At 43.9% G+C, this 21,080-nt stretch overlaps 1 protein-coding gene across 2 annotated transcripts in view; it reads left to right on the top strand.

Moving 5' to 3' along the window:
- The first annotated feature begins 15,863 nt into the window (after positions 1-15,863).
- Positions 15,864-21,080, top strand: part of LOC126175165 (facilitated trehalose transporter Tret1-like) — a 194,208-nt gene continuing 188,991 nt past the window's right edge. For both annotated transcript variants that reach the window (XM_049921754.1, XM_049921753.1), the window contains exon 1: positions 15,864-16,015. The gene's annotated coding sequence lies outside the window, so the exon portion shown is untranslated. The remainder of the gene's footprint in view (positions 16,016-21,080) is intronic.

The raw sequence follows: 21,080 nt of genomic DNA, 5'->3' as shown, positions 1-21,080 counted from the left end.
GCTTAAACGCAAGATATCTCTTTGTGAGTGATCTTATCTGCCATTGCTGATAGCAAAATTTCCATTGTGTCGCAGAAACACGTCTAACCAGAGAAGGAAAAAAAAATCAAGTGTTGACAGGATAAGCAGCGATACTCCGATGACGAGCTTTCTTAGGTTTTTAGCTATATTTATTGCCTCTGAATACAGGTCACACTGGAATCCCGGAATAAGGAAAACGTAAATTATATTCGTGATATTACGAGGATGTGTTCAAAAGTAATGCCTACGAATTTTTTAGGTGAACACTCTTAAAACTGTTTAAATAAAATAAACTTTATTTAAATTCTACATCTTTATTCTACAATCTACACTACTGGCCATTAAAATTACTACACCACCAAGATCACGTGCTACAGACGCGAAATTTAACCGACAGGAAGAAGATGCTCTGATATGCAAATGAGTAGCTTTTCAGAGCATTCAAACAAGGTTGGCGCCGGTGGTGACGTCTACAACGTGCTGACATGACGAAAGTTTCCAACCGATTTCTCATACACAAACAGCAGTTGACCGGCGTTGCCTGGTGAAACGTTGTTGTGATGCCTCGTGTAACGAAAGGGAAATGCGTACCATCACGTTTCCGACTTTGATGAAGGTCGGATTGTAGCCTATCGCGATTGCTGTATATCGTATCGCGACACTGCTGCTCGTGTTGGTCGAGATTCAGTGACTGTTAGCAGAATATGGAATCGGTGGGTTCAGGAGGGTAAACGCCGTGCTGTATCCCAACGGCCTCGTATCACTAGCAGTCGAGGTGACAGGCATCTTATCCGCATGGCTGTAACGGATCGTGCAGCCACGTCTCGATCCCTGAGTCAACAGATGGGGACGTTTGCAAGACAGCAACCATCTGCACGAACAGTTCGACGACGTTTGCAGCAGCATGCACTATCAGCTCGGAGACCATGGCTGCGGTTACCCTTGACGCTGCATCACAGACAGGAGCGCCTGCGAAGGTGTACTCAACGTCGAACCTCGGTGTACGAATGGCAAAACGTCATTTTATCGGATGAATCCAGGTTCTGTTTACAGCATCATGATGGTCGCATCCGTGTTTGGCGACAGCGCGGTGAACGCACATTGGAAGCGTGTATTGGTCATCGCCATACTGGCATATCACCCAGCGTGATGGTATGGGGTGCCATTGGTTACACGTCTCGGTCACCTCTTGTTCGCATTGACCGCACTTTGAACAGTGGACGTTACATTCCAGATGTGTTACGACCCGTGGCTCTACCCTTCATTCGATCCCTACGAAACCCTACATTTGAGCAGGATAATGCACGACCGCATGTTGCAGGTCCTGTACGGGCCTTTCTGGGTACAGAAAATGTTCGACTGCTGCCCTGGCCAGCACATTCTCCAGACCTCTCACCAACTGAAAACATCTGGTCTGTGGTGGCCGAGCAACTGGCTCGTCACTATACGCCAGCCGCTACTCTTGATGAACTGTGATATCGTGTTGAAGCTGCATGGGCAGCTGTTTCTGTACACGCCATCCAAGCTCTGTTTGACTCAATGCCCAGGCGTATCAAGGCCGTTATTACGGCCAGAGGTGGTTGCTCTGGGTACTGATTTCTCAGGATCTATGCACCCAAACTGCGTGAAAATGTAATCACATGTCAGTTCTGGTATAATACATTTGTCCAATGAATACTCGTTTATCATCTGCATTTCTTCTTGGTGTAGCAATTTTAATGGTCAGTGTGGTACAACTTGCAGCACTCTGCCGATTGAGAGCTCCGAATCGTAGTGTGTAATATGGCGTGTGTAATGCAGTTATCTCGGTGCCTCAGAAACAGCGTGCTATAATCAAGTTTCCAATTCGAAGAGTGCGTCCATGCATGGAGCACGCTTTCCTTCAATATGACAATACCAGGGCACACACGAGCGTTGCGACATCTGCGACAGTCCGACGGCTTGGGTTCACTGTCACCCATTATCCTCCATACAGTGTTGACTTCGCTCCATCTGTTTTCGAAAGCTGAAGAACACCTCTGAGGACTTCACTTTCATAGAGACGAAGCGGTGAAAGCAGAGGTGAGTTTGTGGCTTTATCAACCAAGTCAAACATTCTACACAAACGGTATCAACAGACTGGTCTTTCGTTGTGAGAAATGTGTTCGCAACCAGGGTCAATAAGTAGAGAAAGAGTTATGAAGACATGAAGAATAGAGGTGTATAATGTTAATAACGTCGATTTATTCAATAAACTTCCAGAGTTTTCACATAAAAAATTCGGAGGCATTACTTACTACTCCACTACAAACTCGTAAATTTCAGAACAAAATTACAGTACTAAAATACATTGCTTATATTTCAGGCTGAAAAACGAGCACACTGAAGATAATTTATCAACAGTTACAAAGATGCGCGCATAGAAGAAAACTCAAAACACACTAAATTCGTTGGAATAATAACCGGTGAATATGTAAATTGGAATAAGCATGCAGAAATTGTAAGTGGAAAACTCAGTTCAAATCAATATATCCTGCACAAACTCAGCTACCTAAAAGAAAGAAATAACATGAAAATGACGTACTCTGCTCTAATTCATTCCACATGAAGTTGTGGAAAAATTTTGTGGGGCAGTACATCCAAAATAACCAGTAATAGTATTTGAAACTGTAGAAAAGAGCTATAATAATGGTAGCCGACCATATATGGAGATTATCTTGTGGATCAGCATTTACAGCACTTAAGATACAAATACTTCTAAGCATATACCTACATGAACTCTTATGCTGGACAAAATTCAAAAATGTTTTCATTATTTAGGCATAAAAAAACTATTAAACAAGAAAACTTAAATTCTGCCACCCATGAGCTCATGCACAATACCACGAAATTCGAATCAAAGCTATCCTATGCTGGACCAAAAACCCTAGAAAACCTCCCTTCAAGCTTCAGAAAGATAAACAACAAAAATATTTTCGAAAAATCTTTCAAAATAGTTTTGACTGAAAACTGTCACTATACTGCAAATGATTTTATGTGCACTGCAGTGCAAGACAAACTGCAATGTAATACCGCATGTAAAATGAGATGTAACTTACATAACGCACAAAATATGTTCTTAAAAAAGAGGCAGAGAGGGTAACTCTCAAGCCACACAGACACATACAGGCTGATTTTACTAAACGGAGGCAAACTGCAGTAAACTATCCCTAAGAAGAGAAGAAGCAAAAACAGTCATATGGACGTACGGCCGGATATGTGTTGCAAGGAAGGTACATCCTCTTGAGGTGGAGATCTTTGACAGTTTACGTTTAAAAGACTCAAAGCACGTATGAGAATACAGCAGGAAATTGCAAATGTTCTTCTTGTACTAGTAGTATGGTGATAGCAAACCATCAACACTATTTATTTAGCGTATGGCAAGTACAAATCACGTATGAAAAATCTAAAAGTACATAACATACAAAACAGTTACAATATCACAAACAAACATCTAGGTTAGAAATATAATCGATTGCACTGTTAGTCGCATCCATGAAGTCCCTTGTTGGCCCAGGGTAGGCCCTCAGAGGGCATTCTACCACGATATGGTGAATTGTCTGCCTGTCGGCGCGGCAGTCGCACTGTGGTGATGGCACTATGCTCCATTTGTACAAGGAGTCCGCACAGCGGCCGTGGCTCGCCCTGATCCTGTTAATGGTAGACCAGATTTTGCGGGGCAAGTCAAAGCCCCGAGGTCTGTTAGATGTTCCCAATAAGGTGTTAACCTGAGGCGGTGTCTTTTCCTCCCATTCTTCTCTCCAGCGGTCCTCAAGAAAAAAACGTTCTTTACCAGATCTTTGGCACTTGCGAGAGGGGGGTGTCTGGATTTCAATCTATTTTGCTCAATTCCATTACTCAGGGTGTGGATAGGAAGATCTGGGCTATTTTGGATTTTTCGACACTCCCTGACAAGTGCGTGTTCTCTGCGCAAATGTGGCGGCGGGATATGGCTCAATACAGGCAGCCATTGGACAGGAGTTGACCTGATCGTTCCAGAGATAATCCTCATCGTTTGGTTCAAGACTGCATCTACCTTCTTGATGTGAGCACTATTTAACCATATTGGGGAACAGTACTCTGCTGCAGAATAGACAAGTCCTAGCGCAGAGCTACGCAGAACGGAGGCAGTGGACCCCCAACTAGTGCCATAAAGCTTTTGGACAATGTTGTTTCTAGTTCTGACATTTTCAGCAGTGTTTACAAGGTGTTGTTTATAGCTCAATGTTCTATCGAGTGTCACGCCCAGATACTTTGGTGTTCTATTATATGGAAGAATGCCGCCATCAAAGCGGATCTTGAGCTCTTTGTTTGCTAATTTGTTATTCAGGTGGAAACAAGTGGCCTCTGTTTTGGATGGGCTGGGTTGGAGCCTCCAGTCACGGAAGTATTTTCCTAGAGTGGTCAAATCGCTGGATAGTGTGATCTCAGTTTCCTCCATCACTCGATGTTGTGTGGCCAAGGCCCAGTCGTCCGCATATCCGAACATTTTGGATCTTGTCCTAGGCATATCGGCTATATACATGCTGAAAAGCAGTGGAGCCAGTACTGAACCTTGGGGAAGGCCATTATTAAGTTTCATGAATTTACTTCTGTTGTTACCGATGACAACCTGGAATGGTCTATTGCAGAGCATTTCGTTGATAAGGTTAGACGTTTTTAGACATGGCACGATGCGGAGGAGCTTATAAATCAGGCCCTGTCTCCAGACAGTGTCGAACGCCGCCGTCAGGTCAACAAATACCACTGATGTTTTTTGCTGTCTTTGGAAGCCCGCCTCGATGTAGGTTGTTAGAGCGAGGACCTGATCCGTGCAGCTTCTTTTCGGCCGGAAGCCCGCCTGTTCTACCGGTACAGCCTCCAGGATGACTTCGCTCATTCTGTTGTACATAAGTCTCTCCAGTAATTTATACATCATGCTGAGTAAGGCGACTGGGCGGTAGCTCTGAGGTTGGTCACTCGGTTTGCCCGGTTTTAATATTGCAACAATTTTAGCCTTTTTGAGAGTGTGCGGAATTTTTCCAGTTTGCAACACGTTAGAGAAGAATCGCGCAAGCCATAATCTTGCAAATTTACCACAGTGGAGCAGAAATTCTGGGTGAATCCCATCAAACCCTGGGGCCTTTCCTGGTTTTATATCGTTCAGGGCCATATTTAACTCTTCGACTGAAAAGGGTTGGGAATAAGATGTATTGTTCTCTGCTGTCGATTTTAGCTCTTTAAGCTCCTTTTTAATTTTTATAGTATGGGCTCGTTCCTTTGGGGCCCTGGACGTCTTGCTGATGTGAACCGCAACTGTATTTGGGGACATAGCACTGGTCATTCGCAGATTTTTACCTCCACCTCCAAGTCTCCGAAGCAAAGACCACACCCTTCTGCTTGATCTTGTAAAATCCATTTGTTCCACGGTCTCCATCCACTTAGCACGCCTGGCCGCGTCTAGGCTATGTAATAGATCGTCTGCAATTTCTTTATCCCCATTGTCCAGAAACTGTCTATAAAGCCGTTCACTTTCCTCGCTCCATCCTGGCACATATTCGTTTCTGAATCCTCTGGGCATACTAACTTTAGCTGAGCTGATGACGGCTCCAACAAATCTTTCGTAGTTCTTATACGTTGGGGGTATCCATCCAAGGCATTTATCAAGTTTTTCCGAGAAAGCAGCCCAATCTGCCCTCCCAAAGTTCCATCTAGGACGAGGATAAGAGGATATCAGGGGAATAGTAAGACCTATTTCTAAGAGCACTGGGCGATGCTGAGAGTGGGGGAAATCCTCAAGTACCCTGCGAGAGACCGGCAGGGGTTTGTTGTTCTTGTCAGTTGTAACAAAACTGAGGTCAGGGCAGGTCTCAGTTAGCCAAGCGGCTGATTTAAATGTACCTCGGTCTTTGGCGTCAAAGATTAGTTGAGTATTATGATCTTCTGTCCATTTCACCAGGTCTTCGCCGTTTTGGTCAGATATTCGATATTTCCACAGTTCATGGTGGCTATTAAAGTCACCCACGTATATTGCTGGGTGAGGCAGGGTTTGAAGGGCTTGTGGGGGCCACGATTGCCCTGGAGGCTTGTATATATTATTTATTGTGACTTCACCCACTTTTATAGTGACTTCGTGAATCTCGTTTGTGGTAGATGTTGATACGAGAGCCACTTCTTCGATATTTCTCCTGACGTATGTTGCCGTGCCATAATGTCTGTGGTGTGTGGCGCCTATTAGGTCATAGCCAGATATTATGTCCCTTGATCTTAGCTGCTCGTCATCTTCAGTATGGGTCTCCTGAATTGCGACTACGTCAATGTCGTTCTTTGTTAAAACTTTATGCAAGTACATGCATTTGGCTCTACTTATGCCTTCAATATTCAGGTGGCAGACTCGAATCAGCGATCCGAGTTCTCTAGTCAAAGGGTTCGTTTTGCTAGAATTCATCGTGGTTTGCCGTGACCAGGAGATCAACTAAGGATTATCTGGTCGCCTGTACTTTGCTAGTTCATTTAGCGTTACCCAGGGTGCACGTGTAGTATTCTACTACGGACGCGAACTAGCTTTACACCCCACCATCAACACTAGTGTACCCTCAATGTGTGGGCGGGGATTATTGGTGACCGTCTCGTGCTACGTTATCCTTCCACATCATCTCACAGGCGAGGTATATCTGACTTCCTGCGGGTGACTCTGCCTCATCAGCGGAAGTCGCAACTTCGGTGGCACGAACGGTAATGGGGCTACTACACTAATGGTGCTCCAGCTCACACCCCCATTTCCGTGCGGAGGCAGCTCGAAAACATCTACTCCGACCACTGATTGAGGCTGCATCGGTGCTGATGGTTCACTGCCACCATACCACTAAAACATTAGTACAGACAGAAAATTAACACTTTCGATGTGTAATTATTTATTTATTTAATCGTGTCAGAAGCATCGTACATAAAATCAGAACAATTAACACATACATATATACAAAAAGAGTATAAAAGTATTCAGATATATAAGCAGGGTCAAGTAGTTTTTTATTTTATGAAGTCTTGGACCAAAACCTGGCCACGTCCAGCGCTTTCGGGGTGGCATTCATCAAATCCTTCATGGTGCAGGTGCTTGGGCGCAGTACACACTGCGTGAGGTGGGTGGTGGTTTGTGTGTGTCCACAGTCACAAAGCGCCGGTTCATTTGAGAGGCCCCATTTGCGCATATTCTCTTTGGATCGTGTGACACCAGAGCGCAGCCTATTAAGAGATTTCCATGTCGTCCATCCTTCCATAAGGCCGGGAGGGAGTTCTTCGTTTGGGAGTAACCATTCCCCAAGGTGCGCGTTTCCTTCTCGCCACATTGCCAGCCTCACTTGCTGCGGTGTCCCGACGATGTTTTCTGCTGTGTGCAGGAAGCTTTTTCTAGATTTTAGTCGACGGCGGGCTGGCTGGTGTTTGTACAGCGGGTGGGCTGGTGAGGTCAACGCCTTTGTCTTTTCCTTCCTGGCCGCTACTTTCCTACTAATATCTAGTGGGGCCACGCCTGCCAGGCAGTACAATTTATCAGTCGGGGTTGGTCTCAGACAGCCTGTGATGATGCGGCAGGATTCATTAAGCGGTATGTCCACTTGCTTGGCGTGGCTAGAATTCCACCACACTGGGCACGCTTACTCCGCTGTTGAATAGCACAAAGCAAGAGCTGTGGTTCTCACTATTCCAGGCTGTGCCCTCCATGTAGTGCCCGTTAGTTTGCGCACAATATTGTTTCTCGCGGCTACTTTGTGTTTAGTGTTCATGCAGTACTCTTTATAGGTGAGTGCTCTATCCAAGGTGACACCTAAGTATTTTGGTGTTTCGCAATGTTCCAGGGGCACTCCTTCCCAGTTAAGTTGTAGTCTTCTTGCAGATTGTCTGTTCTTTAGGTGGAAGACGCAGGTTTGGGTTTTTTCTGGGTTGGGTTTGAGACGGTTCCCCTTATATTAGGTGGCAACCTGTTCGAGGGCTTCTGACAGATTTTGTTCAACAGTTTCAAAGCTGTCTGCTTGAGCGGTAATGGTGCGATCATCTGCATATATGAAGCTTTCGGTGCCTTGGGGGAGGGACTGGTCGTTAGTGTATGTATTAAAAAGTGTTGGGGCCAGTACGGTTCCTTGGAGGAGGCCATTTTTCTGTATCCTCCACCGGCTTCTCTTCCCTGAAAATCCACGAAGAATCTTCGATTCTTGAGTAGGTTTCCAATCAGTAAGGTTAGTCTGTAGTCCCTACTCATTCCGTATACTTTCCCTAGGAGCAGTCGGTGGTTGACTGTGTCGTAGGCTGCTGATAGGTCTAGGAACACAGCCCCGGTGATCTTCCTGTTCTCGAACCCATCCTCTATGTGTTGCGTTAATTTTAGCACCTGTGACGTGCAGCATTTGTCCTGTCTGAAGCCTGCTTGTAGTGGGATAAGGAGGGGCTCGATGGCCTTCGTGATTCTGTGGAGCCGGCTGCAGTGACCATTTGGTTCTAGGCGCTACAGTCTGGAACCGCGCGACCGCTACGGTCGCAGGTTTGAATCCTGCCTCGGGCATGGATGTGTGTGATGTCCTTAGGTTACTTAGGTTTAAGTAGTTCTAAGTTCTAGGGGACTGATGACCAAAGAAGTTAAGTCCCATAGTGCTCAGAGTCATTTGATTCTGTGGAGTATCATCCTTTCCAAAACCTTGTACATATGGCATAGCAGAGAGATCGGCCTGTAGTTTTTGGGATTGTCACGTTCTTTGCCTGGTTTAAGGATGGCAATGACTCGCAATTTTTTCCAGATTTTTGGAATTTTGCAGGATGTCATGCAGTTGTTCATCATATCGACTAGCCATTTTCTTCTTACAGGTCCAAAATGCTTTATTTGCTCGACGCATATATCATCAAGGCCGGCTGCTCCCCGCATTTTGCACTTACTGATCGCCTTCTCCAGTTCCGCCAAGGTAAATGGCGTGGATAGTTCTTCGGTCTCCGGAGGGGGGTTTCGTTCTATGCCCCTCTTTTTTGTCTTTAGGTTGTCGTATCTTGGTGGTTTCCCATTTGTGAGAAGCTGGTGTGCAATTTGGTCTGCTGTGACGGTCGCGTGTAGATTTGGTTTGGTGGGGTCATTGGCTAGGCGTTTTATGAGTTTCCAGGCCATGTGTTATCATGAGTTTACTCGATCTACCCTGTTAGAAATAGGTTATGTGCACCTTCAACTGGGGCTATCTCACTTGATTCACATTTCTGACCGTACGTCCAAAAGACCTTTTTTGCTCGTTACTCTCTCAGGGATAGTGTCCTCCGGCTTGTCCTTATTTAGCAAAATCACCCTGTATGTACGTATAACATAAGTGGTCTAAGCAAAATTGTAATTAAAATGATTTGGATGCATAATATTGATGTGTACAATCACAATGCTAGTTATTAAACATATGTATACTTTTCAGTGCTTGTGATACGAATTTGACATCGCTCATAGAATGTATGTTGTCACGGATCCAATAAATGTAAACAAATAAAATAAACCAATAAATATCAGACAGTATTTGTTTCTGACACGTTTTCTGGACTGTTTCCTTTTCTTCGAAGAGTCCTGTATTTGGACGCACAATTTGTTTCATTATATCTTTCGAAGGTAGCGGCCGTTATTGATATTGATACCTTCTTGGCCTTGAAATTAATTATAAAGAGCAGGACTCGTTACAACTTAACTACGATGTCCAAGGCATTCTACATCGTTCCCGAGCAGTTAAAAATTGTAGTTGATATACAATGCTTACGCGAAGAAAAATACATGCTCATAAGCAGATTAGTTATAGATATCTACTCAGTAATGTATGACGCGTCATTTAGCATGAGATTTAAGATTGAGCTGGGTATCCCAGACACCGAAAGCCTTGGGCAGCCACTCTAATCCTTGACTGGTCGGATCTGGGCGCTAGGTTGCGGGCATCTCTCTCGATGGCGCCCCAATGTGCTCAACTGGACTGAGACAGGGTGTCTTGGACGATTATACTGCAATCCGTAAACTGCTCGTCAACCCATTCTAACAGCTGTCAGAGATACCTCAATGTTCTGCAGAGATTAAGCGAAATAACTTGCTCTACTTCTAGCAGTAGTTTATCGCTTGTCGCTAGAACAACAGATGGGTACCAAGCGAGTAGGAAAAAAGAGAAAGTAATTCCTGTTTTCAAGAACGATCGTCAAACATACACATAATTACAGGCCCACGTCGCTCAGTAAGTTGGCCGGCTGGAGTGACCGAGCGGTTCTAGGCGCTACAGTCTGGAACCCCGCGACCGCTACGGTCACAGGTTCGAATCCTGCCTCGGGCATGGATGTGTGTGATGTCCTTAGGTTAGTTAGGTTTAAGTAGTTCTAAGTTCTAGGGGACTGATGACCTCAGAAGTTATGTCCCATAGTGCTCAGAGCCATTTGAACCATTTTGTACAGTAAGTTGGAATACTTACTAGTCCGCAACATAAAAACATATTGCCAAAAATAAGACAACAGTGCAGCATATAAAGTACCGTGCCCCAGTTGTCCTGCCTACATTTAGGGAAAACAGGCAGGAGTCTCAAAGTACGTTTCCAAGAATACGTGAATCCCTTCAGATATAACCACTTCAAAAATTTGCCACACTAAGAAAGAAAACAAAATATTTGCTAGTATCCCTTACCTAGACCCCATTTCACAAAAATATCGCTATCGTGTCTTTAAAAAATCACAGTTGCATTCTCTAGCAACCGTAAGTTGGAAGACATACTAGTCCACAACATAAACACAATGTATGCTGGAAACTAAATATATAATTAACGGGACAGAAAACAGTTTGGTAGTACTACACAATAAAGCTAATGGTGAGAACCTAAATCTGTTACAGGAACTGTAAATGTAGCTCCATAAAATTAGAAATGGTGATTCCATGTTAACTGAGCAGAACGGTTTCGATAGCCATAGCTATTTTAGTAATTATTTTAAATTTAGTACCTTACATATAACAATTTATTTGAAAACTCTGATATCTGACATAAAATAATTAACTTTATCTTTGCTCAAATCAGATTAAACAATAAACTTTATCCCAGAAGTGTTTTGAAATGTACGAACAAGTGTGCACATTGAGTGATACGATGTGCTGTTACGGAATGGATAAATCAACGTTTACAAACAGTTAAGCGTTAAAAATATTCTTCCTGGGTCTTCCGGTGAGTTCTTTTATTGTTTCTCATCATATTTTCCGTTATTTGACACGCGAATTTCGAAATTTAAAATGTAACGATTCTGTCCTGAATTGAGAAAGCTGTCTTTAGGTAATTTATTAACATTTACATTTTTTTTACAAAAATTTTAATGCCTGGATCGCATTTACATAAAACAGTTAAAATAAGACGATTAGCTAGATTCGATTGCAAGTAACAACCATATTCAAATCATGTATATACAGAATATGGGTTGATCACGAACTGGATATACCAGTACTAACCATCATGTTGTGACAGTGTTCGTGTAGAAAGCAACATAAATAACGATTTTTTTAACAGCAGCAACTAGACTGAACAAGTTCATCGAAAAAAGGTATTTATGCAACGGCACAAAAATTGAGAAAGGTTCAACATCATGATTGACTTTCTCACAGTCGCAAGTTAACAGCTGGTTTGTTCAATCTGCGTCTCGCAAGAGTATGGTGTGCAGTCACAATTATCTCCTTGATTGCAAGGTCGCAAATTCAGTCTATAGTAAGGCTCATTTGAAAGTGTTGTGTTAGCAAGTACGACAAAAAAATATTAGACGCAAATAACTCACCACGTGCATCAGGAGGGCGACAGAAGAGGAGTGTGCGGGAGGCGCAGTCTTCTATGAAACTATCGTCTACATTCAAGAAACATTCAAAGAAAAAAAAACAATTACTTGTTCCATGAAAACTGAATGAAAAATGTCGCGTTACAATGATCACAAAGGTTGCACCATCAAGGCTGAAGGTAAACTCCTTGGGAGTTACAAATCGAGCAGGATTTTCAGTTAGGTATCCAGTCTTAAGAATATATATAGAATCATACTGGTGTAATGGAGCTGATGGAATGTGATGGTATGCAACCGAATGTGAAACAGTCTGTAGTGAAACTTATCGTGCAAATGACTATCCTTTAAGAGATAGCTGTACATGGTGCGATAATATGTTTTATAGGTACGGGAAAAAAAAACATTCAAAGTCTGAATTTGTGCAGTGGTACCAGATGGTATGAACTACAATGTCATACACTTTTCCGGAATGATAGTTTGCTCTAAAGGAGTATGACTTTTATACACAGACCAGAAATTAAGCGAAAGCAAGTTATTTTGACCAGCTACTGGCTATTGGCCAAAAGCAATGCTGATGTAGTTCTCTTACTCCCATTTTCCCACTCTTGCTTTCTGTGACGTAAATATATCACGAGCACGAGAAAGAATCGTAGAGTCGCAGAGCACCTCTGAGTTCTCGTAACACAATAAATAACTTTCCAGCCAATTTACCATCCAGATTAACAGTCGGCATAATTGTACACGAATGCGTTAGATTTTAGTAATGGTTCAAATGGCTCTGAGCACTATGGGACTTAACATCTGAGGTCATCAGTCCACTAGAACTTAGAACTAATTAAACCAAATTAACCTAAGGACATCACACACACCCATGCCCGAGGCGCCATTCGAAACTATGACCGTAGCGATCTCACGGTTCCAGACTGAAGTGACCAGAACCGCTCGGCCACGCCGGCCGGCCATTGATGTTGGTAGACTTTGATACAGCTCTCCTGGCACGTCTAATTTCCAGCGTTCCTTTCATGTGCGTTTCCTCTTCAAATCCCTATTGACTGAAGTTGAAAGCAAATTCCTTACTGAACGATGGAATAAAACTGTTTATCCCATCTACAAATTTTTGGGCCGATTCCGCAGTTTGCTGCGCATAGTCAAGTTGACGCTTTTTTTGATATGTCGTTATCTTACGTCTTCCTATTCTGAAGCACTGTTTGAAGTTATGTAAGCATCCATGCTTCCCTTGAAATCATTGTAATCTATGTCGCTCGCAGTTGCACCTGCATGCGCAAACACTGGCTTTTGTAACAAGTGCGCCTTGTTCTCCCTTGAATATCCGCAGTTCTTATTATGCTCAGCACGGTCATATTTCTGCGGACTTGTTCGAAATCTGTTCATGATTTTTCTGTAGGATGCTGAGGATGATCTTCCATGTACGTAATTGTGTTTACTACCCACTCCTTGGAGAACGATTGTCCTTTACTACGTTTTCACAGGACACTGGATTTGTGGCTCTCCGTCCGACAAGGATGATGAACTATGTGGCTTGACACCTGTTTCGCTATTACTTTGACTTGTTAAGCACGTATCGTCATCATTGTATGCCTCCTGTACATTGTCCGCACAGTCGAGCGCATACGACACCACACATTCCACGGACTGATCTGGCAGAAACGTTAATATTTCATCTGCCATTTCTTTCTCACTCTGTGAAATTTCTTGGGTTCCTTTCTGACGAAATATCAACTCCTGCAACTGTTGTTGTAGACATAATGCATTTTTAGCTGTTTATCGTTTCCATATTTCTTCTCTGTATCGATACCACTAGCACTCTAACATTGTTGTGAGTCACTCATCGACTGAGCAGTTCAGCTACCCCCCGTAGCCTCATTCTGCGCTCACCATTAGATACCTCCAGACCTATCCCCTGTTTTCATTAGCAGCCAATATTATGGTTGCCAATATTGGCCTTTTGTGACCTCGCACTCAAGGGATTTCTTGTCAGGCTTGTTGCTTGTGTTCAAAAACATATTACTTATTCACGTTGCTAACAAACGTCGCAGCATAATGAATACTACTGATATAACCAGTTCGTGTTCAACCCGCATTTGTTACACGTATTATCTGAAAATGGTTTTTAGCTAGTCATCCTATGTTAATTGTTTTATATAAATACTGTCGAGCTATTAAAAAATTTTTTTATTTTATAATTTTTTTTTTTTTTTTTTTTTTTTTTTTTGGATAATGTAACATTCTCAGAAACAGGAACGTATACTTCGCATCCTCGCTCAAGATCATAGGCGAATAGTGTATTACAACGGTATGCATCTGATGATTGACCCATAGTGTCCGAAATGCATCGTGCGATTTAATGAAATGAGAAAATTTGTGGCTGAAGGCGTTATTATTCATTTTCCGTGTACACTACTGGCCATTAAAATTGCTACACCAAGAAGAAATGCAGATGATAAACGGGTATTCATTGGACAAATATATTATACTAGAACTGACATGTGATTTCATTTTCACGCAGTTTGGGTGCATAGATCCTGAGAAATCAGTACCCAGAACAACCACCTCTGGCCGTAATAACGGCCTTGATACGCCTGGGCATTCAGTCAAACAGAGCTTGGATACCGTGTACAGGTACAGCTCCCCATGCAGCTTCCACACGATACCACAGTCCATCAAGAGTAGTGACTGTCGTGTTGTGACGAGCCAGTTGCTCGGCCACCACTGACCACACGTTTTCAATTGGTGAGAGATCTGGAGAATGTGCTGGCCTGGGCAGCAGTCGAACATTTTCTGTATCCAGAAAGGGCCGTACAGGACCTGCAACATGCGGTCGAGCATTATCCTGCTGAAATGTAGGGTTTCGCAGGGATCGAATGAAGGGTCGAGCCACGGGTCGTAACACATGTGAAATGTAACGTCCACAGTTCAAAGTGCCGTCAGTGCGAGCAAGAGGTGACCGAGACGTGTAACCAATGGCACCCCATACCACCGCGCAGGGTGATACGCCAGCATGGCGATGACGAATACACGCTTCCAATGTGCGTTCACCGTGATGTCGCCAAACACGGATGCGACCATCATGATGCTGTAAACAGAACCTGGATTCATCCGAAAAAAATGACATTTTGCCATTCGTGCACCCAGGTTCGTCGTTGAGTACAACATCCCAGGCGCTCCTGTCTGTGATGCAGCGTCAAGGATAACCGCAGCCGTGGTGTCCGAGCTGATAGTCCATGCTGCTGCAAACGTTGTCGAACTGTTTGTGCAGATGGTTGTTGTCTTGCAAACGTCCCCATCTGTCGACTCAGGGATCGAGACGTGGCTGCACGATCCGTTACAGCCATGCGGATAAGATGCCTGTCATCTCGACTGCTAGTGATACGAGGCCGTTGGGATCCAACACGGCGTTCCGTATTACCCTCCTGAACCCACCGATTTCATATTCTGATAACAGTCGTTTGATCTCGACCAACGCGAGCAGCAATGTCGCGATACGATAAACCGCAATCGCGATAGGCTACAATGCGACCTTTATCAAAGTCGGAAACGTGATGGTACGCATTTCTCCTCCTTACACGAGGCATCACAACAACGTTTCACCAGGCAACGCCGGTCAACTGCTGTTTGTGTGTGAGAAATCGGTTGGAAAGGTTCCTTATATCAGCACGTTGTAGGTGTGGCCACCGGCGCCAACCTTGTGTGAATGCTCTGAAAAGCTAATCATTTGCATATCGCAGCATCTTCTTCCTGTCGGTTAAATTTCGCGTCTGTAGCACGTCATTTTCGTGGTGTAGCAATTTTAATTGCCAGTATTTTTTTGTAGCACATCTGTCATGGTGACACGGAGTGCGACGGCGTGGCGCTTGATTTGACAGCCGCCGGCTGCGCGGCGCGGTGGCCGTCTGTTCGCGGCTGTTGGGCCGCCTCGCGGCGAGGTGCGGGTCACGTGACCGCTGCGGACGTCGCGTGGCTCGGGAGCGCTGGAGGGGCGAGGGAGGGAGGGGGCGGCTATAGCGGCCGCGCGCCTCGCTCTCGTAGACACAGTGCAGCTCGGCCATCCAGTTCTGCGCACAGCCGGTTCCGCAGCAGCAGGTAGTTTCGCTGACCGCCGCCGACCCCGACAACGCCGTCGTCGCCGCCGCCGCCGCCGCCGCCGCCCACATCCCCGACATACGGTGCGCCGCCCCACTGCCCTAGGGTGAGTGCCAGCCGCTGCTGCTCTCCTGACCACTGTCTTCCGCCGGCGCCGCGCAGAAGAACAGCGAAGTGCCGGGCACACTGCGTTGTCGCCGGCGAAGTAAACAGTGCGACGACAGAGTGCGACTTCTGTTCGAGACATCATATAGCTTACAGTGTACCTATCGTTTCCCATTCCTTTTCCTATTACATTCCACTCGTTTATTCGCGAGATTCGGCTGAATTCTGAGGTACTAAGGCCCTTCGGATGTTCGTAATAAGTTATGTTGCTGTGTTCTTTCTACATCTACAATATAGGCCTATACTATGATCTGCATAGCAGACTGTACTTCCCATTGTGTCAGGTACTAAAGTTTCTTCCCATTACACTTGCATATGGAGCGCTGGAAGAATGATAAGCGTTTGTGTGTTCTGTGATTGGCCTAACGTTGTCTTCGCGGACTCTACCAGAACAATGAGCAGGGATTTGTAGTATGTTCCTAAACTCCTCACTCAGAACTGTTTCTTGAAACGGAAGTAGGCCTTCACGGAATAGTTGGCGTCAATTTTAAAGCGTCTGGGAGTTCAGTCTTTTCAGTACCTCAGTGGCGCTACCCGTGGACTAAATAAACCTGTGATAATTAATCCTGCCTCTTGTATTACGTTGGTGCATAACGTTGTGTTTTTCCATATGTTTCAGAAACACGACATATACACATAACACAGATTTCAGTCATCAGTAATATATCCTCCTTCACAGCTGACTTCGGTGTTACCGTACACCGTCTGCTGGCCACTATGCGTTTCTGCGACTGTAGAAATCACGTAGTTTTGAGACGAAGAACTCGTCGAGCCATGTTTGGAGAGCATCTTTATCCGCAAAGAATGTTCCTTGAAGGCTGTTCTATTGAGAGAGGAATAGGTGAAAATCTGGTGGCGCAAGATCAGCTGAATAACACTGATGCCCAATGACTTTCCGACCCAACTCCTATGTAGCGTTTTTTGTCAGTCTACCAGATGTAGAGTTTTTTGTCAGTCTACCAGAATGCAGGCTAGCGGTATCGTGATGTAGCGTCACTTCAAGCAGTCTTCCTGATCGTTGTCCTTGGACTGCAACCGGCCGCTGTGGCCGAGCGCTCCTAGGCGCTTCAGTCTGGAACCACCTGACTGCTACGCTCGCAGGTTCCAATCCTGTTTCGGGCATGGATGTGTGCTATGTCCTTAGGTTAGTTAAGTTTAAGTAGTTCTAAATTCTAGGGGACTGATGACCTCAGATGTTAAGTCCCATAATGCACAGAGCCATTTGAACCATTTTTTTTTCTTGGACTGCATCTGTAACCCGTCTCAGTTGTCGACAATAAATGCCGGCAGTGATGGTTATACCTCGTAGAATCAATTCGTAGCACACCACACCGTCACTGTTCCACCAGTTGCATAACTTTACCTTTCGTGGATGGGCGCAGGTTTTGGAACTGGGAGTTGCTGCTTTGTTTGGGCTCAACCATTCCATTCTTTTCCTTACGTTAGTATAAAGGCACCATTTCTCGTCACCAGTAACGATATGGGATAAGAATGGTAGATGCTGTTCACGAGCACTTGACGTCGAACAAGTAGAAATACACATATGGCCAACCGCTCATTTCTGTGGTTTCGGTTTAGAGCACACTCAATTTTGAAACATTTCCCTGTGTATACAAATGTCGGACGATTGTGGAATCACAACAGTTCATCACAGTTCTCGGGTACATTGTCCTGGATCGTTTTGGATTTACAGGATCTTCGTCAAACCCTGAAGGCCTTCCTGAGCGTGATGACTCATTAATGTCAAAACAATCCTCCTTAAGACGAGAAAACTAATATCTTGTCCGTGCTCTGTCCAATGGCATTATCCCCGTACACGCTGCAAATGTTCCAGCGTGCCTCCACTGCATTCACCTCTCTACTGTACTCAAACAGAAGAATATGTTGGAATGTTCCAATTTCTCCACTTGGCACTCCATTTTTTAGCCTCTACAGATCCACTCACTATCTCTAAACGACAAAATGACAATACATAAACTCACATAGCAACAGTGAACTAAAAAAAAATTACCATTTATAAATAAACCCATAGCAACCGGAAATGCAAAACATAAACTTTACGAACTTGTGCACCAACACAATATGTAGTAACGACGATACCATTACCTATCTTTTTTTGTGCCGGTTTTCCCGCGGAGACGCAGGTTCGGCATGGTTGATCGGATGCGACAATGTTAGTTGAAGGGGTGGCCGGATGCCCTTCCTGCCGCCACCCCGTACTCCCCCGGGAAGGAATCAGTGTACCCCAGCTGTCTGCGACTAGTGTAATCCATGGAATAGTGCGAAAGTGTTCAGATGTCTGCGAACCGTGTAACTGAGGTGAGACGTGGGGACCAGCCAGGTATTCACCTAAGGGGATGTGGAAAACCACCTAAAAACGACATCACCTTTATATGCTGTTATATTTAACCTGTTTCGGCGTTACAGTACGCCAGCTTCAGGCCCCTCTGTGATTCTGGCTGATCACGTTGAAATCGGGAATCATCACAATGCCTTATGTAGATGGTGCAAAAAGATATTGGCGTCCAGAAAACTTCTTATCGTCTGTATTGCGACTGATTCTTGATGTTGACCTTTTCACGCAGTAGCGTAGAGTGGCCAGGAGACGCAGGAAACGGTGTACGGTAACACCGAAATCGGTTCCATAAAAAGTAAAACCAGTAAATACATGTGATGAAGTTGTAGTTACTACATATAAGGTACGATATCAGCTATTGTCCGAGTATCCACCATGAGATGGACGTACGGATATAAATTCAGTCCTTATTTGTATGCGACCAATATTAATCCTGTTTGGTATGTATTCTTAATAAGCATCCCACACACTTGAGCTTTATTCTAGGATGATTCGCACGGGTATTTTGTAAGCACTCCCTTTAGCGTAGTGACTGCCCTTCGCCAGTATCTCACCAATGAATCGCGCGTACTTGACAAACAACTGAATATATGCGATACGTCCGTTTCAGATACATTCTAGTTTTTGCACCCAGGTAGTCGTTTGAGTTGACTGATTCCGATTGACACCATAATCGTGGAATACTTGGTTTTTGCGTTTTGTGAAGTGCACAGTTTTACATTTCTGAATATTTAAAACGAAAACGCCAATATTTGTTCAGTTTGAAATCTTATCACAGTGACACCGAATTTCTGTGTAGCATTTTTCAGAGAGTAGATCATCATAGTTAATTGCATCATCAGCCAAGTATCCGAGATTCAGTCTTAACGTAGGCCGTGTGTTCGAGCGGCTCTAGGCACTACAGTCTGGAACCGCGCGACCGCTACGGACGCAGTTTCGAATCCTGCCTCGGGCATGGATGTGTGTGATGTCCTTAGGTTAGTTAGGTTTAAGTAGTTCTAAGTTCTTGGGGACTGATGACCTCAGTAGTTAAGTCCCATAGTGCTCAGAGCCATTTGAACCATTTTTCAGTCTTAACTTTGTCTGCCAGGTCACTAATTCGTGCAGTTCCATTCAGTGACAATGTATCATCAAATCTGACACGCTTAACATACAGACCGAGAAAGGTGATAGTAAAAGACTATTAGCGTTGTAAAGAACATATCGCGAAAACTGAAAACCTGTGTCAGGCCTGCTCTCGAACCTGTATCCATGCTTTCTGCGAGAAATCTTCTTAATCATTTGGCTACCTGAGCACCTCCATGTCTGACTCAAACTCACATTGATACTAATTTTCATTAGACACAATACGTTCATTACATTACAGGTCGAGAAATTCTTACCGGTTCTCGCTGATATAATTTCACGGCACTTCATCTTCACTGATTTCATCATCAACAATCTAGTCATTGCATTTCACTGTATTTGATTCGGGACGTATTAGCGATGTAATACACAATTAGTGCGAGAATAAGAGTCCGTGGTTGTGGTCAGTTTCAGTAAAATCCGTCTGGGTGTGTGATGGTGTCATGCTAAAATGTGAACGTATCCGCCAAGACTAGGACTTCGTCTCTGGAGATGTTTTAGAGTATAATTATCAACTGCGCCGAAATACTGGTTCATGTAAAACCACAATGAACAACCCAGAAGACTTTTATCGAAATTCAATTAGTGTGTCACATTTGGCGACAGTCGCATCATAAAAATAGTGTATTGTTAAATACGTTGACCTAAAATGTAATGCTCATTTAGTAGGAGCACTGAACTGGAACATCAACAATCAGTCTTTAAATTGTTTTTCAGTTAAGTTGGGAGGCAGCTAGGTCCCAGTACCACATATGTCTTATGACCTGTTTCACCTGTGTCAAGTCATCTTCAGACACGCAATTGTTTGATTTATATATACAAAAAACGAGACTAACTGCATTAGTGTCATGCACGCCTCGACATGTCGGTAGCAAGTGACGGAGCACCAGCGATGCTAATGCGATTGGCCATAAATAAATTACAAAATCAAAATTCAGTACATGGTTTCATCCAGCCAATACTAGTCGGAAAATAAAATACTGTTACGATCTATAGTTTTAATCGGTGCAGTGAAAAAAAATCACATAGATTCTCTCGTTGATAAAGAAAGTAGGATACTAGAAAACTGTAATCTGTCTAATGGACATACTGGTTATAAAACTCACTCTAGAATAAAAAGTTAGAATGGTCATATGGTTAACTCGTAGCAAAGTGTAACCGAAATGTTGCGAATTCTGAACTGACAAGCAAATGTAGAGTAACGTCTAAGGTATCGTCAAAATTCGACATAGAAAACACAAAAAAAATCTTGTATTCACGACCATGGGGATTTAGAAGATAAAAAAAGTTCAGTGCCACCTTGCCGCCCTTATTATCACTCTCCACTTTTAATGTAGCCTCCAATAAAAATTATAGAGCTTTACTAATTGAAAAGACAGATTATATGGAAGTTGATGGAATTTGAACAGTACAGAGGACCTATCAGGTTTGTTGTCTTCCTTTTATTTTTGCAAGCTACCTTTGGTCTATATATGTGTATTGTGTTTTGTAATCTAGTTCATTCCATCAGCTCGTGCAGAATTAA

The sequence above is a fragment of the Schistocerca cancellata genome, chromosome 3 (assembly GCF_023864275.1).
Source record: "Schistocerca cancellata isolate TAMUIC-IGC-003103 chromosome 3, iqSchCanc2.1, whole genome shotgun sequence".
NCBI classification, from domain to species: Eukaryota; Metazoa; Arthropoda; class Insecta; order Orthoptera; family Acrididae; genus Schistocerca; species Schistocerca cancellata.
This window is presented reverse-complemented; position numbering and strand designations above follow the sequence as displayed.